At 40.3% G+C, this 15,144-nt stretch overlaps 1 protein-coding gene across 2 annotated transcripts in view; it reads right to left on the bottom strand.

The window, feature by feature from the left end:
• LOC122806810 (tropomodulin-2-like) overlaps positions 1-15,144 on the bottom strand; it is a 922,231-nt gene that overhangs the window by 732,662 nt on the left and 174,425 nt on the right. The window lies entirely within an intron of this gene.

Genomic DNA, 15,144 nt, shown 5'->3' with positions numbered 1-15,144 from the left:
ATTACAAAAATAACATTGATTAAATTCATCATAGGGGATTACCACCAGTCCATAGGGGATTACCACCAGTCCATTCACAGCATTTTTATTGGTAAAACTGCACAAAATCTTCATCCCAAAAATATTCAGAGAACGTATAACCTGAGGGGAGGAATTACTCTGGAGAAGGATAAAAAGCCCACCACATTATTTAGCCATGTCTCTTTTCAGTGCTGCAATACCTCCAATAGCAGGTACTGTACAGTAAAGCAGGGCAGTGGAGTTTAAACACCGATTATGATTTAAGTGCAAATCTGTTTCTGAAAGTCAGCTTGTATTTAAATCCAGGATGAAACCACTGGCTAGTAAAACAGAGGCATAAAGGAAAGGATTAGGACATCCCACACAAAAAAGGAACAGAGAGTCCTGGCTATAATAAACTCAACAGTCTTAACAGAATCTTCTCTTTTGTGCAGTCAGAAGTGAATTTTTTATTATTTTCAGTTTTGCAACTTTTAAGAAAGTCTTTCTAGCTTATATAAATCTTAGCTAGCCAATAAGAGACATTGCTAGTCCACATGAACATTTCAGAGATCGTACCAGAGTCACTGCCTTAATAATTCTGTCAACTGATATATTATTATACAACACTAGCAGCGTGATATTCAGAGTCGGTATGTCTAACTTTTTATATTCTTATCTCCACAGTCAGTACAGTGACTTAGTAAGTTGTTTTGTAATTGATCAGTAGTAGCATAGCTTTTGCTGAAACACATTATATGTACAGTTGTTTACACAGGAACACTTTATCAAGCATTTCTCTATTTACATGACACAAACCTAAGAGCGGCCTTTGAAAAGGTTGTGATTTAAAAGTAATGGTGAAAAATAACACAGAACAGCTGCCAGTTTGTCATGTACACCTTTTACATTGTTTAGTTATTTTTGTTGAAATAATAAAACCACTGACGTGATAAGTAGTCAAAAGTGTGGGGAGCAGCCTCCTACAGAGGGTGTGTGTGTGTGTATATATAGCTTCCTACAGGGTGTGTGTGTGTACAGCTTCCTACAGGGTGTGGGTGTGCTCACATGTGGGGGGGTGCCGGGGAGCTTGTGCTCGTAAAGCTTTGATTTCAGGCAGCTCTCCATTCACGACCTTCTGATCACAGATGTGTGCATTCGTGGTGAAATATTCATTCTTTTTGGGCAACCCAATTTACTAATTAAACTTTTGTCATTAAAATATGTAATTCTGAGCTGAGTCAGGTGATTGAAAGAGGGTTTGGGATTATATTCATTGTTTCCTGTACAGTACAGAAGCAGCAGTAAGTATAGAAATGCATTAAGATAATTTATTTAGCAATTGCTAAGGCATTTGAAGTTTTAATTAAAAAAAATTAAGCTCAAAGGGAAACATACTTTATTACTTCTAAAACCTAGCAGGAAACTTAATTTCTTGAATCCAAAAGAGATGATGCAACTCAAGTAACACTACATTTTTTGTAGAATATAAATCGGATAGTAAGGGAACATCGACCCTAAGAATACCAGCTTCCTAGCTTGTGAAAATGTACCATATGCATAACGTATGACGGATTCAGTGAATATCGGCCTGGGTGTGCAACTAGCCAGAGAGTTTTGCATGTGATGTGCTTCACTTCTCTCTTGAAAGCACAAGTGCTGAACTTTTTGCCTTTTAAAAACATTATAGAAAAATACATTTAATTGGAAAAAGTGGTAAAGATAGGAATCCCCAAAGTCTTAAAATAAAACTGTGCGATTCTAAAGTTTTTTTTCCTCCGTCTGAAGGAAGCCAATACCGGTAACATTACTGAAACCAGTTCTAAAGATTCAAAAATGTATATACATATCTTTTTCATTGCTGCAGATCTGATATGGTAGCAGCCGGTCTAACAGCATTTGTAAAGAACACTAAGAAGCCAGAAGCAAAGAAAATAATTATGTACTGGAAATTGTCCATGCAATCATTAATATCAAAGGTATTTACAATGTTTGTTTATGTAGTTCGGCTTTTCCCGGTTAGGGGTCGCCGCAGCGGAACTCTGGTCCGCTAATGATTGGCAGTTGATTTTTACGTACCAGCCTGCCAGGCCTGACGCACAACCTTCAATGAAGGTACACCCATTCACGCATGTCTCCACGCAGAAGACGCTCTAGCTGAGAATCGAACTGGACAGCGTCTTACTGTGAGGCAACAACGCTATTTACTATACTGTTATAGAAATCTACAGAACACTGTAGTGTGTCCCCTACACAACATTAAGATTTCCTGGTTAAACTGCAGGATTTAAGAATTAATCAAAATGCAATATTTATAAGTAAATTACCTAAACATTTTATGAGTAAACTGCTTAACATCGCAAAAATATGCTGAAATAGTAAATATTTTATCAAAGCAATTTAGAACAAGCAAAGGAAAATCCAACCCAATATTTCAATATCGTATGCATACTGACAAAGCTGGGAATTGTGTGTTCTCCACCCATAGTTATAGATTGTGTAATTAACAAAGATAACAAAAAACAAAGACTCAGTCATAAATAAGTCATCCTTTTTAGAGTTAATATAAACTTCAATAAATGGCTTGCTTATGAAAACAAATTAGGATACTATTCTCACAAATAAATAATCAAATAAATCTGTTCATAATACACAGAGTTCTGTGATATTATTTCAGTTCTGCATTCAGGACCAAATACCATTAAGCCACAAATACACACATAAAAATCAACAAAAAATGCTGGAATCATAAAATTAACATGATATGTAACAGATAAATTAGGGACGATTTGGTTTTCAAAAATCACTGTAGCTACAAAAACAAGTCTAGCTTAAAGTGCAGAAACTTATAATTTGTCTTATCAAATCTTCCAAATCTAAACTACGCAGCTGAAAACAGTATGATAGCCTTGAAATGAATTACAAAACTGAGAATGAAATATTGTAAATATAACATGTTATCAATAAACAGCAGAGTGTCATCTGGCTGTTATCAGTAAACAGAGTGTTGCTTGGCTGTGAGACATACCAAGTGTACTTGGAGAAAAAGTTCAGCCAGACTTTTCAATAAGACAAGATGTGTCAAGGGTTATAAACATAAGTAAAGCAAAACCCTTCTACAATACAAATCTAACTGCTACCACAAGTAAAATTAAAAACTGAAGTTCCATAAGACCTGTTAACAAACCTTTTGTTTTGATAACAGTTTTGGTTTGGTCTTCATTTATATAAAGTACTTTTTTTCTTTTTATAAGCCGCGGTGGTGCAGCGGTAGCATTGTCGCCTCACATCAGGAGGTTCTCCTGTTCGATTCTCGGCTGGAGCACCTTGTGTGTGGAGTCTGCATGTCCTCCCTGTGGTCGAGTGGCATTCAAAAGACATGCGTGAATGGCCATACCTTCGTTGAAGGTTGGGCATCATTGATGGCTGGCACCTCGGCACCGTAAAAATCTACTGCCAATCATTAACGGACCGGAGTTTCGCTGTGGCGACCCCTAACTGGGAGGAAAAGCCGAAAGAAGAATAACAACTTTTTTTCTTTTTATATTAAATAAAATGTTAGCACATAGAAACAGAGCAACAGGCTGCAGCAGTACGGATTCACAAAGTGGGGGGGGGGGGGGTTACATCAGATATCAGATCTGAACAATATTAGACCCATAGCATAATTAAAGTTTATCCAAAATGGCACAGAGAACTTGCTTCTGCGAATTATGAAACAATGATGTTTATCATAGGGAGATCTTGCGTCTTCAAGAATGTCAACAGATTCAAAATGTAACAGCAGTACTTGAAATACAGAGCCCACAAGCTGCATATCTTGACCTTGCTATGTCATTCAACACTCTTCCTCATAAAGGAATAACTAATAATATAAAACCAGCAAATGTCAACCAAAACATAATTGAGTGAATCAGTAGCAAAGCAACAGGACAGAGCAAGTCAGGGTAAAGGATTACCTCTCTCTCCCCCAATGAAAGTTACCACTGAAGTCCCTCAGGACTCTGTCCCAGGGTAACTTCTTTTTGGACTATTCTTCTCAGATATAAAAGTGGAATATGGGCTCTGGATAATCAGATATGCTGATGGTTACAAACTGGACAACAATTAATGCAGTAAAATAAAGTAAAATGTCCACTTCACCAGTACTGAGAAAAAAAGTCCTGACTACAGCCCAGATGATCCAAGTCCCCTTAGTTGCCCGAGTACTGGAAGACATGGTTAGGGAAAGAAAGGAGCAACGAGGCAAAAGCAACTTACCCCTCTCTCGGGGGAGGGGTGGGCAGCACATTTCCAGAGTGCAAACTCTGGGTATACACCCCCGGAGAGGCTACAGATCACCAGAGGCACTTACCTTTGGGAATACAGGGCCACTCGGGGACGTTTCTGCCAAAAACAGAAGACACACTTATCTCATATGCCTATTACAAGCCATGACTGGGGATGTTGCAGGCATGTGCACTGGGAATGGCTAAGGACCAAGTCAGAAACTCCATCTCTACAAGATGGATGACTGAATAACTTGCACCTCTTGACCTTCCTTCCAGGAAGAAAAACTGGGCCAACTGAGCAAAGTTAATGGTCAGCCTGGAGTCACAACAAAAAGTGTTCACAAATAATAGATGCTGAAGTTCTCCAAGATAGTCTACAAATGGCACATATCTACAGCCTCAGCTTCATTGTTAAGTGCAGTACCACAACAGATGGCAAAAGCAGACATTGTTTGGGATAATGTCATATACCTTTTAAAGTTAGAAGATGCCTAAATGACTAGGTTGTGAGTTACATAGTGAGTTGAGAACATGACAGCTGTGCAGATGCACTTTCATCAAGACCCAATCCTTTGAAATAGTTCCACTAAAAACTCAGTGAACAACTTTGCCCTTTTTTCCACACTTTTGAGGAAAAGTGGAGTTAAGCATGTTCCCTGCAAAATACAATTTAGTTCTGTTTTTCTGAGAGTCGATCTGAGCTGAACCACTCCACAGGAAGGGATTCAATGAAAACTGCCACTGACATGTCAGTATGAATCCAGTGAGGTTTACATCATCCATAATTTTCACACCATACAAACAGATTATAAAATACAACCTACATGATGTTGCTGCCGCCACAGAAAAAGGTTTATGATTCAGCTTTTATTATGGCTCCTGTAGCAGTCTACACAGAAGGGCTGTATTGCGCTGAAAGCAATCTTTTCTAGGCAAAGTAGTCACTTCCCCTGACTCATACTGGTCTACAAATGTCATGTATCTATCCTATGACATATATCTCATCTATCCTAGATCTTGCAGAACGACTCTGATTTTGCATCAAGTGTTTGTCCTGTCTCTCATATATTTTGGTTTTATGATAAATCACTGAGGATTATAGTCAGTCAAAAATGCCAGACAGTTTCATACCTCTTTACCTCTTACTGTTCAGAAAATGCAAGTTAATGCAAAATCCATTGTTCTGTTACCTTTTTGTGTAAAATAAGGCAACAGTTAAAATTGCTCCTGGCTTCTTTGTTTCCGTATTATATTTGGCTTTGTCCAGAATTACTGAGCGAATAATTTGATAGGTATGGCTCCTGGACGTTCCACTAACTGTACTGGAAGTTTTGTCAGCAAACTGACAATCACTGAATTTCACTCTCCAGGCACATGCACTGTTACAGCCTGATACCAGGCTTTCCATTTTCAGAGTTAATCACCATTCAGAGCAAGTTTCAGACTGCTACGAAAAGTGTGCCTAGGCAAATGCGTAAAACTTGTGGGGTGCTCACACTATTCAGATAACAGGTACAAAGCATATCCACAGAATAAGCCTTTTCAGTGAATATGTAATTAAATGTTAACACGTTTAAATCTTTAATGACAGAAACACAATACTGTAAAAATGTTTTCAATGCATCCTGTCACAGTAAAACTGTCTAAAGATTCAGCCAACATCCTACACCCTCTATTAACTCCACAATCACACAATTGTAAATAAAAATAAAACCCCCAAAACTCTGAAGAAACCACAATAAAAGTGATTCCCTTTGAGGAATAGCAAATGATAAGCTAAGCTTTAGACAGGAAACCTTTTCTCAGTATATATTCAACCAAGAGTGAGGAAGCAAAGAGAAAATACATAAATGTGTGCACATGGGATATTCAACCAAGAGAGAGGAAGCAAAGAGAAAATACATAAATGTGTACACATGGGATATTCAACCAAGAGTGAGGAAGCAAAGAGAAAATACATAAATGTATGCACATGGGATATTCAACCAAGAGTGAGGAAGCAAAGAGAAAATACATAAATGTGTGCACATGGGATATTCAACCAAGAGTGAGGAAGCAAAGAGAAAATACATAAATGTATGCACATGGGATATTCAACCAAGAGTGAGGAAGCAAAGAGAAAATACATAAATGTGTGCACATGGGATATTCAACCAAGAGTGAGGAAGCAAAGAGAAAATACATAAATGTATGCACATGGGATATTCAACCAAGAGTGAGGAAGCAAAGAGAAAATACATAAATGTGTGCACATGGGATATTAAACCAAGAGTGAGGAAGCAAAGAGAAAACACATAAATGTGTGCACATGGGATATTCAACCAAGAGTGAGGAAGCAAAGAGAAAATAGATAAATGTGTGCACATGGGATATTCAACCAAGAGTGAGGAAGCAAAGAGAAAATACATAAATGTATGCACATGGCAGTCTTTCAATTTAGCAAAGGTTCAGAATACTGAACATTCATTTGTCAAACTTTCGACACATCAAACCAGCTTTACTGATGGTTGATGGGATTTCTGGGGATAATGAGTTAGCCATTTCCCAAATGCGATGTGATATGCAGGGGGTGTGGGAGCAGTGGGGTCCTGGGGTATTGCCTCCCCCAGCAAAAAAGTAAAATTTGGTGTGTGTGTGTGTGTGTATATATTTTAGGCGTTCCACAGTTCAGTACTTTTAAATTTTGAACTGCTGGTACTCAATGTGGTCTGTTGATCTTAAGAACTAAATTCATGTGGACACATACATGGAGTGGGGGGCACGTATATAATTTATGTAAAGTGTGAATGCTGATGAATTCAATTTAAGAAGTAAAATGTGTGTTGTTGTTGTTGTTGTGTCTTTTGTCTTTTCCCAGTTAGGGGTCGCCACAGCGGAACTCCGGTCCGCTAATGATTGGCAGTAGATTTTTACATGCCGAGTTGCCGGCCCTGATGCACAACCTTCAACGAAGGTAAGCCCATTCATGCATGTCTCCACACAGAAGACGCTCTAGCTGAGAATTGAACAGGACAATGTCTTACTGTGAGGCAACAACGCTACTGCAGCACCACCACTGCAGTCTAAAAAGTAAAATGGGTGTAATTTACTCATTTAATAACTGTTTGCATGGCCATTTATCTATTCATCAAGGCCTTCCATGAAAGGAAGCAACAACCCCAAAGGTTTAGACTGTCTAATTCAGGGGACCCAATTCTGCTATGGTTTTCTCCTGGCTTAGACTGTAGTACAAGATCAATCCCATTGGAGATGCTGCATGCTGGTGCTGTAGTGGGTAACGCTAATTAGCTATGTGCTCCCCTAGTAATCTTTGGCCACGGCTCTAGATCAACTTAGTGGAGCTATTTTGTTTTTTCTCTTCACACCAAGTTTTGTTTCCTAAATGAGCAACACTAAACTATATTCCTTTTTTAATCCCCAATAAATCTTTCTTACCTCTTTAGGAAGTGATTGAAACACACACAGATATGCTACTGTCTCCCCTTCACTAGTAAGAAGAGGATATAAAAACCCTTATGCAACACAAAATGCATCTGATAAAGGCCCTACAACCAGCCTTAGTTACGGCCTATAGTATTGGAATGAAAAAAGATTAGCTATTACTAAATCCAATCCTGTTCAATGCTGTCAAAGAAAAAGTCAAAAAGATCAAGAAACTGTATAGAAAGTACCAAGCAATAAGAGCCACATGAACCAGAAACCAAAAAACAAGGATCCGGACAAGCAGGACTAAACAGTAATTCCTTTAATACATTGAACAATGAATGAATCGGAAGAAGTTTGTCACAGTTACAAACGAAAGCGCTTATTTCAAACTGCACTTCTGGAAATTCATTGTTTCATTGTTCAACGTATTAAAGGAATTACTGTTTAGTCCTGCTTGTCCGGATCCTTGTTTTTTGGTTTCTGTATAGAAAGTACAGTTGTGTACACTTACCATAAATGTAGATGTTAGAGTGCATTCACTGCTGCAGTCATCACATCTGGGTTATCTCTGCCGGGGTAGGCCGGCCTGAATACCAGAGACTTAGTATTTCTGCATCGGTTGCTATTGCTTGAGGACTGACATCAGGTCGTCAGTGGTGTAAAGGAAGGCAGCCGACGCCATTACAACAGTTTTTCTTGCCCTAACCTGTCAGGAGCCCCCAAAGTAGGAGGCCAGGTTCTGGCGGAAGAACCCCACCAGTGGAAAACAAATACCAACATGTCCCTTGTAAGGAAAGGAAAACAACAAGGAAGAAAACTAATAAAAAGCAAAGGGAGGAGGGAGGAAGGGAATCCAGGACTCAACAGTGAAGACACTCGAACATCTACATTTATGGTAAGTGTACACAACTGTACTATGTTCTTCATGTTTCACTATTGCAGTCATCACGTTTGGGTAGATTCCCAAAGCTGAGGAAATGGGGGCCAGCAGTCAAGGAAACTAGGGGCTGGCTAGGATGCCATGCAAGACTGCAGAGGCAAACTCTGCTCTGAATTTGGAGAAGAGAGGCAGGTGGTAATGTTTGGTAAAAGTGTGATCAGATGTCCAGGTGGCAGCCACCAGGATGTCCCTGGTGGGGACCCCTCTGAGGAAAGCTGCAGAGGTGGAGGCTGCTCTAGTGGTGTGTGTCCTGACCCCCCCCCCCCCTTGAGGGAGGCTTGCCATGCTGTTTGTAGCAGAAATGAATGCAGTGTGCTATCCATTTGGAAATGGTTTGCTTGGAGATGGGTTTGCCTTCTTTCCCTGAAGCAAATATAATCAGCAATTGATCAGACTTCCTGAAGGGTTTAGTCCTGTCTAGATAGTATCTGAGCTGTCTGTGCACATCTAGAGTGCAGAATCCTTTCCCCCTTGTTTTGGGGGGTTAGAAAAGAAGGTGGGCAAATGAATGGATTGGCTGAGAGCCACACTGGACACTATCTTGGGCATGAATGATGGATTAGTTCTGAGGGACACCCTGTCTAGATGGAAGATGATGAAGAGTTCCAGAGCCATGAGTGCTTGCAGCTCAGAGACCCTTCTGGCTGAAGTGATGGCCAGGAGGATGGCTGTTTTCTAGGAGAGATATTTTAGCTCTGCAGAAGAAGCTGGTTCAAAAGGAGGCAGGGTGAGCTTTTCCAAGACAAAGTTAAGGTCCCAAGCTGGTGTTGGTGCCCTTCTGGGGGGCCTCAAGTTGCTAGCCCCTCTCATGAACTGTTTAATCAGAGGGTGTGAGAAAAAGAGACTGCTCAGTGGGAAAATAACCAGACATAGCAGAGGCATGAATTCTTACAGAGGAGAAAGAGACACTACTGTGTAGTAGGTCAGCTAAGTAATCCAGGATGACAGGGATGGATGGCTGTGCCGTATTGGCCCCCTTAGCCTGGATCCAGGTGCAGAATGTTTTCCATTTATCTGCATAAGACTTTCTGGTGCTAGAGTGTCTGGCCTCTCAGATAACATCCAGAACCTGTTTACTGAGGATGGCGGATTGGTCAGGAGTTAGGGAATAAGCCAAGCTGCCAAACTAAGTGTCTGCAATTGTGGGTGCATGAATTCCCCCTTCCCTCTGGGTTAGGAGGTTTGGAATCTAAAGAAGATTCCATGGAGGCACCAGGGACAGGCTGCAGAGCAAGGGGTACCGGTACTGTCTGGGCCAGTCTGGAGCTATCATAATGGTCCCTGATTTTTCCTCCCTTATTTTGAGCAGTACCCTGGGGATGAGAGATAGTGGAGGAAAGGCATAGACCAAGAGGTTTGCCCAGGGGTAGGGCAGGGCATCCACTTTCCAGGCCATGCAGTGATGCCCCCTGGTGCAGAATTTGCTGAGATGATGGTTGGTGTGGGAGGCAAAGAGGTCGACCTCACTATTTCTGAGTTATTAGGAAGAAAGTGCTTCTGTTGAGCAGCCACTCATGTGTGTCCAAAAGCTTTCTGCTTAATTGGTCTGCCAGGGAGTTGAGTGAGCCTGGAACGTATTGTGCTAGCAGGTGTATTGGCATGGATGAGGCTGTGAGACAAAGGGGCATGGCCAGGCTGCAAAGCAGGTAGGAGAGAGTCCCTCCCTGCTTGTCGATGTATGTACCACGTCACTGTGGTGTTGTCTGTTTTGATCAGGAGAACCCTTGGGGAGAGAAGGGGCTTGAAATCTATCAAGGCCTGCTGCACAGCCATCATCTCTTTTAGATTGGTATGCATGGGGATTTGCTGTGGGTTCCACTGGCCCTGTATGCACCTGCCATCAGGTGTGCACCCCAAGTGTAGTCTGATGCGTCTGTGGTGAGGGTCTGTGTGGCAGGGTGTGGGGAGAAGGGCAGTCACTTGTTGTGGTAGCAGGCTGTCACCCACCAAAGAAATTCATTTTTCAGGCAAGGAATAATAGGTAGAAGAGTTTCTAGATCTTGAGAGTGCTGACACCAAAGTTTCCTCATATGCAGCCTGGCCTATGGAATGAGAAGTATGCAAGATGCCATGAACCCCAGAGCTTGCAGGATTTTCCTTGCAGAAAGCTGGGGCCTGGTGGCCAGTTGGGAAAAGTAAGCCAACAAGAAAATTTGTTTCTCTGTTGTAAGGCATGCCATCTGGGATGCTGTGTCCAGACTTGCTCCCAGGAAGATTATCCTTTGGGTGGGTACCTGTTTGGATTTCTTTTCGTTGATTGTGCAACCTAGGGAAGTTAGTAGGTTCTTTACAAAGGCCAGGTGTTTGAGCAAATTTTCCTGACTGTTTGCCTGAATAAAGCAGTCGTCTAAGTAGGGGTAAATCTGAATATTTCTTTGTCTGCAGAAGGCAATGGCCGGAGCCAGGGATTTTGTGAAAACTCTGGGAGCAGTAGATAAGCCAAAGGGTAGCACATAGAACTGAAATTGTTGAGATCCTGCCCTGAAGAGGAGATATTTTCTGCAGGACTCCCTGATAGAAATGTGGAGGTAGGCCATCATAGGAGATTAGTTCCTTCTTACCGTCGCTTTGTCGATTACCTTTTTTGATTTGGTTTGGTAACTTGGAGGAACTGACATTGTTTGTTGAACAGATAAATGATATGACGGACTACATGAAATTTACTATGACAGCCTCTGATAGTAGAATTGAATACATAGGCATCTATGTTGAGAGGTTAGATAATGGTTTGATTAATACGGGGGTCTATAGGAAAAGTTGTTATAGAAACACCCTCTTGCATAAGCATAGTATGCATCCCCTGTATGTCTTCAAAAATGCTAATGGACAAAGGATGAGGGCATCCAGGCTTAATGCCACTGATGATGGATTTAATCCAGAACTAATGGGCTTAAGGAATAAATTTAAGAGTAGAGGCTATAGTTGTGCAGAGACTGAGAAGGGATTCCAGGACTTGGATTATCTCAGGTGGAACAGGGTAAAGCCTTATTATTATTCAGCCTATGGATGTGCTGATTACCATATGGTTTCAGAGGAGTCTCGTGGGGAAGTGAGAATACCTATGTTCTATACAAATGACAGTAGCGCCATCATGAACATCAAGAAGAATTGGAGGGTCTTGACAGTAGATCCAGATGTTATGAAGGTTGTTGGGGAAGTGCCTAAATTCAGGTTTAAGAACAAATGTAACCTTAAATGGCTACTGTTTTATCCCAGGGAGGGGGTTGGGAATAGATCTCGGACAGGATACGATACAGAACCCTGTGGACATTGTAATTTTTGTGTATATATGGACAATTCTGGGAGATTTATACATCCAGATATGGGCCACACATACAAGTTTTCAATCCACGCTAATTGTGGTACACAACATGTAGTATATCTGGCTGTTTGTGACATATGTCAATCATTCTACATAGGTAAGACTGACAGGGCACATAGGGATAGGGTCAGAGAGCATGTTTACAGCATTAGGATTCGATCCCATCATAGTTTCCTGTCCAAGCACGACATTGCCTAAGGGGATGAACATCAGTTCAAGTTTATGGTAACTGACACTGTTCTACCCAATTCACGTGGAGGAGATGTTAAGAACTATACTGAAAGTAGGGAACTTAAATGGATTAAAAGACTAAGAGCTGATAAAGGCAGGGGACTTAATGAGAGGGCTTATTTGAAGCCTGTATTAAAATCTAGGAGACTTTCAGTCAAGTAGTTAATTGGCTGAGTTTATATATAGATACCCTGAATTATAATATGCATCCAGTATTGGATGATTGGTAAAAACACTTAGTTTTATATCTATGTAGTACGGTTCCATGTATGGTCAGTTAGTGCCTCTACTAGTGTTCCCTATATATAGATTATTTTGTGTAAGAACTGTCTTTTATGTTGGTACGTACATATATTTTCATTTTTAATCATATATATTTTAAGTGCTTTGGGTATGCCTAACCTACTATGGCGGTTTTATAATTATTAGACTGTCTTTGTGTTATGTTCTCCTTTAAGATTATTTTATTTGTTGATTGATAGGTGTTCCTATATAAATGCATTTCATGTGTAGGTTGCTGTTTGTTGATCTGAAGGAGCATTTGCGAAAGAGCTTACCACTGTTGTGTTACACATTAAAGGATTGTTATGCTTCACGGACTCTGTCTTCTGCATGGTTGCTTCACTGCTTTATTTATTATTTTTGAATTATATCTACTCATATTCTGCTGTAGTGAAGTGTTTACTCTGCTGGGTGTATTCATTTATATTATACAACAAGGAAATCATTCACACAGGAATGAACAACCTAAGTTCATCCTTCCCCCTTGATACGCACCAGGACATTGTGGGGCTTCTGTAATGCTCCCCTCAGGTTTCTGGAAATTTTTTTGTTTCGGCACGAACTCATTCAGTGTATAATATTTAATCACACTTTTCTGTAGGCCTGTCACAGACTTGATTCACCTTTTCCTAGTTTTTTTTCCTAAAAGTAATTATCCCATGGTACACAACAATTTACTCCATGATATTTAAGTTATTTCACTGCATGTCAAAACACTCAATACTTTATTAGGAATCTTATCCTATTTCATTTTGTTTTTGCAACTTTTTACTTGAACAGACCTGTGTTTGTCAGTCATTGAATTTATTGTCTGATTGACTGACTGTTCTACATTGTATGTGACTTTATGTGTTTAAATCTACTGCAGCATAACCAGAGCCCATTCAGGACTGGTGTTTCTCTGGTTTCACAATATTTCTGTGAGTTAACATCCTATGGCCATTGTCAAGGTCATTTAATGGCCATTTCAGCATGTGTGCCCATGGATCCTCCTCTTTCATTGCATTCTCATGTTTAAATGTTTTTGAGAGAGGTTTTGCATAAGAGGCCTCCAAGAAATTTGGTGGCCCCTCATTGGGATCTTAATTTTGTGTTAGAGAAGTTAACACTTACTCTGTTTGAACAAGCTAATCTGGCTGATTACAGGCTCTTAGCATGGAAAACTATTTTGCTGACTGCTCTGACTTCAGGAAGACAATCTAAGTTGCAAGCTCTTATGGTGAGTCAGTCTTATCTAATTTTCCACAGGGATAGGGTTTCTTTGAAAACCAATCTTTCTTGTATGCATAAAGAGGTATCAGAGTTTACTTTAAGCCAAACTATCCCCCTCCCAGGTTTCTTTCCTGAACCTACAAATGAGTGAGAAAGGATGTGGTAACTGCCCCAGGCCATTTCCAAAAGAAGGGAGAACCACTGCTGCCTGGGCCAGAAGGGAGTCACCACAATGATCTTGGGGTAATTCCTTCTGAAGCTTCCTAAGTATTCTGGATAGGAGTGGAAAGGATAGAAAAGAAAAAAACAAGTAGTCTCCGTGTCATCCCCAAAGTCTCAAAACAACCCACTAAACAAGTATAGTGGGTCCAAAAACAAAACAGTGTAAGAAACTTCTCTGTGTGGAAGATTTTCAGTCCATATATCTCTAGGTAATCACTGTTTACTAATCAGATCAGACAATAGTAGTAAAAGTAGTGAACTTAAATTCGTCTTAAGTCAAAAAAAATAATAAAAAAAATATATTACTGTACAGAATTACTAAGTATTCAAAAGTAATCCAAGCATGGCAGGCAGTCCATTTCCAGTCGAAAATCCTTTATTAAGTACCCATACTTCCAGTTGAAAATCCTTTAAGTATTCCAGTCGAAAATCCTTAATTAATTAATTAATTAATTAATTAATTAATTAATTAATTAATGGATTTTCAACTGTAAACAGCCTGCCTTGCTTGGATTACTTTTGAATACTTAGTAATTCTGTACGATTATATATTTTTTATTATTATTATTTATTTATTTATTTACTTCTAGGCCTTTTGCTTGGAGTCCTTGAGCAAAATCTTGCCAGCCAATTGTTCACAGAAGAGGCAAATAGGTCAACTTGAGGAACTCCTGATGGATCAAATCTTTGAAGACCCCATGACCTAGTTTCAATTTGTGAAGGTCTACCCTTGTCCTGCTCAGCTTGTCTGCCACACAGTTTTACTCTGATGGAATGTAGGATGTCTACAGAGTGAGACTGTGTTGTGAAACTATATCCAAAGCTAACATGGTAGTCTGCAAAGGTGTACAACCTGGTTCATCCTTGCTTGTTGAGGTTCAGCATGACTGTGGCACTGTCTGTAACAACTTGAAGAGGTACAGGAGACCAAAGATATACAGGGAGTCAAGTGCCTTGATAAAAGCAAGCATCCCTTTTATATTTCTGTGCGTGTGTTTGTCTCTGGTGTCCCACACACCTAACACTTTTATCCCCCCTGAAACTGCTCCCAAGCAAAGTCAGAGGCATCAGTGGTGACTGACTGCTTTGGAGCAGAAGGGAAGAAGGGGAGACCTGGATTTAGGAACATTTGTTGTCTCCAGCAAGTGATTTCTCTTCTGACAAACCCCAGCACTGGGATTTGAAAAGATAAATGATGTTAGCACTGGGATCAAAGAGACTTCGGATACCACTCCATC

This window comes from Protopterus annectens, chromosome 7.part0 (assembly GCF_019279795.1).
Source record: "Protopterus annectens isolate FY-2018-M chromosome 7.part0, PAN1.0, whole genome shotgun sequence".
NCBI classification, from domain to species: Eukaryota; Metazoa; Chordata; order Ceratodontiformes; family Protopteridae; genus Protopterus; species Protopterus annectens.
Note: the sequence above shows the minus strand (reverse complement) of the source record. Positions and strands in the feature narration are given on the sequence as shown.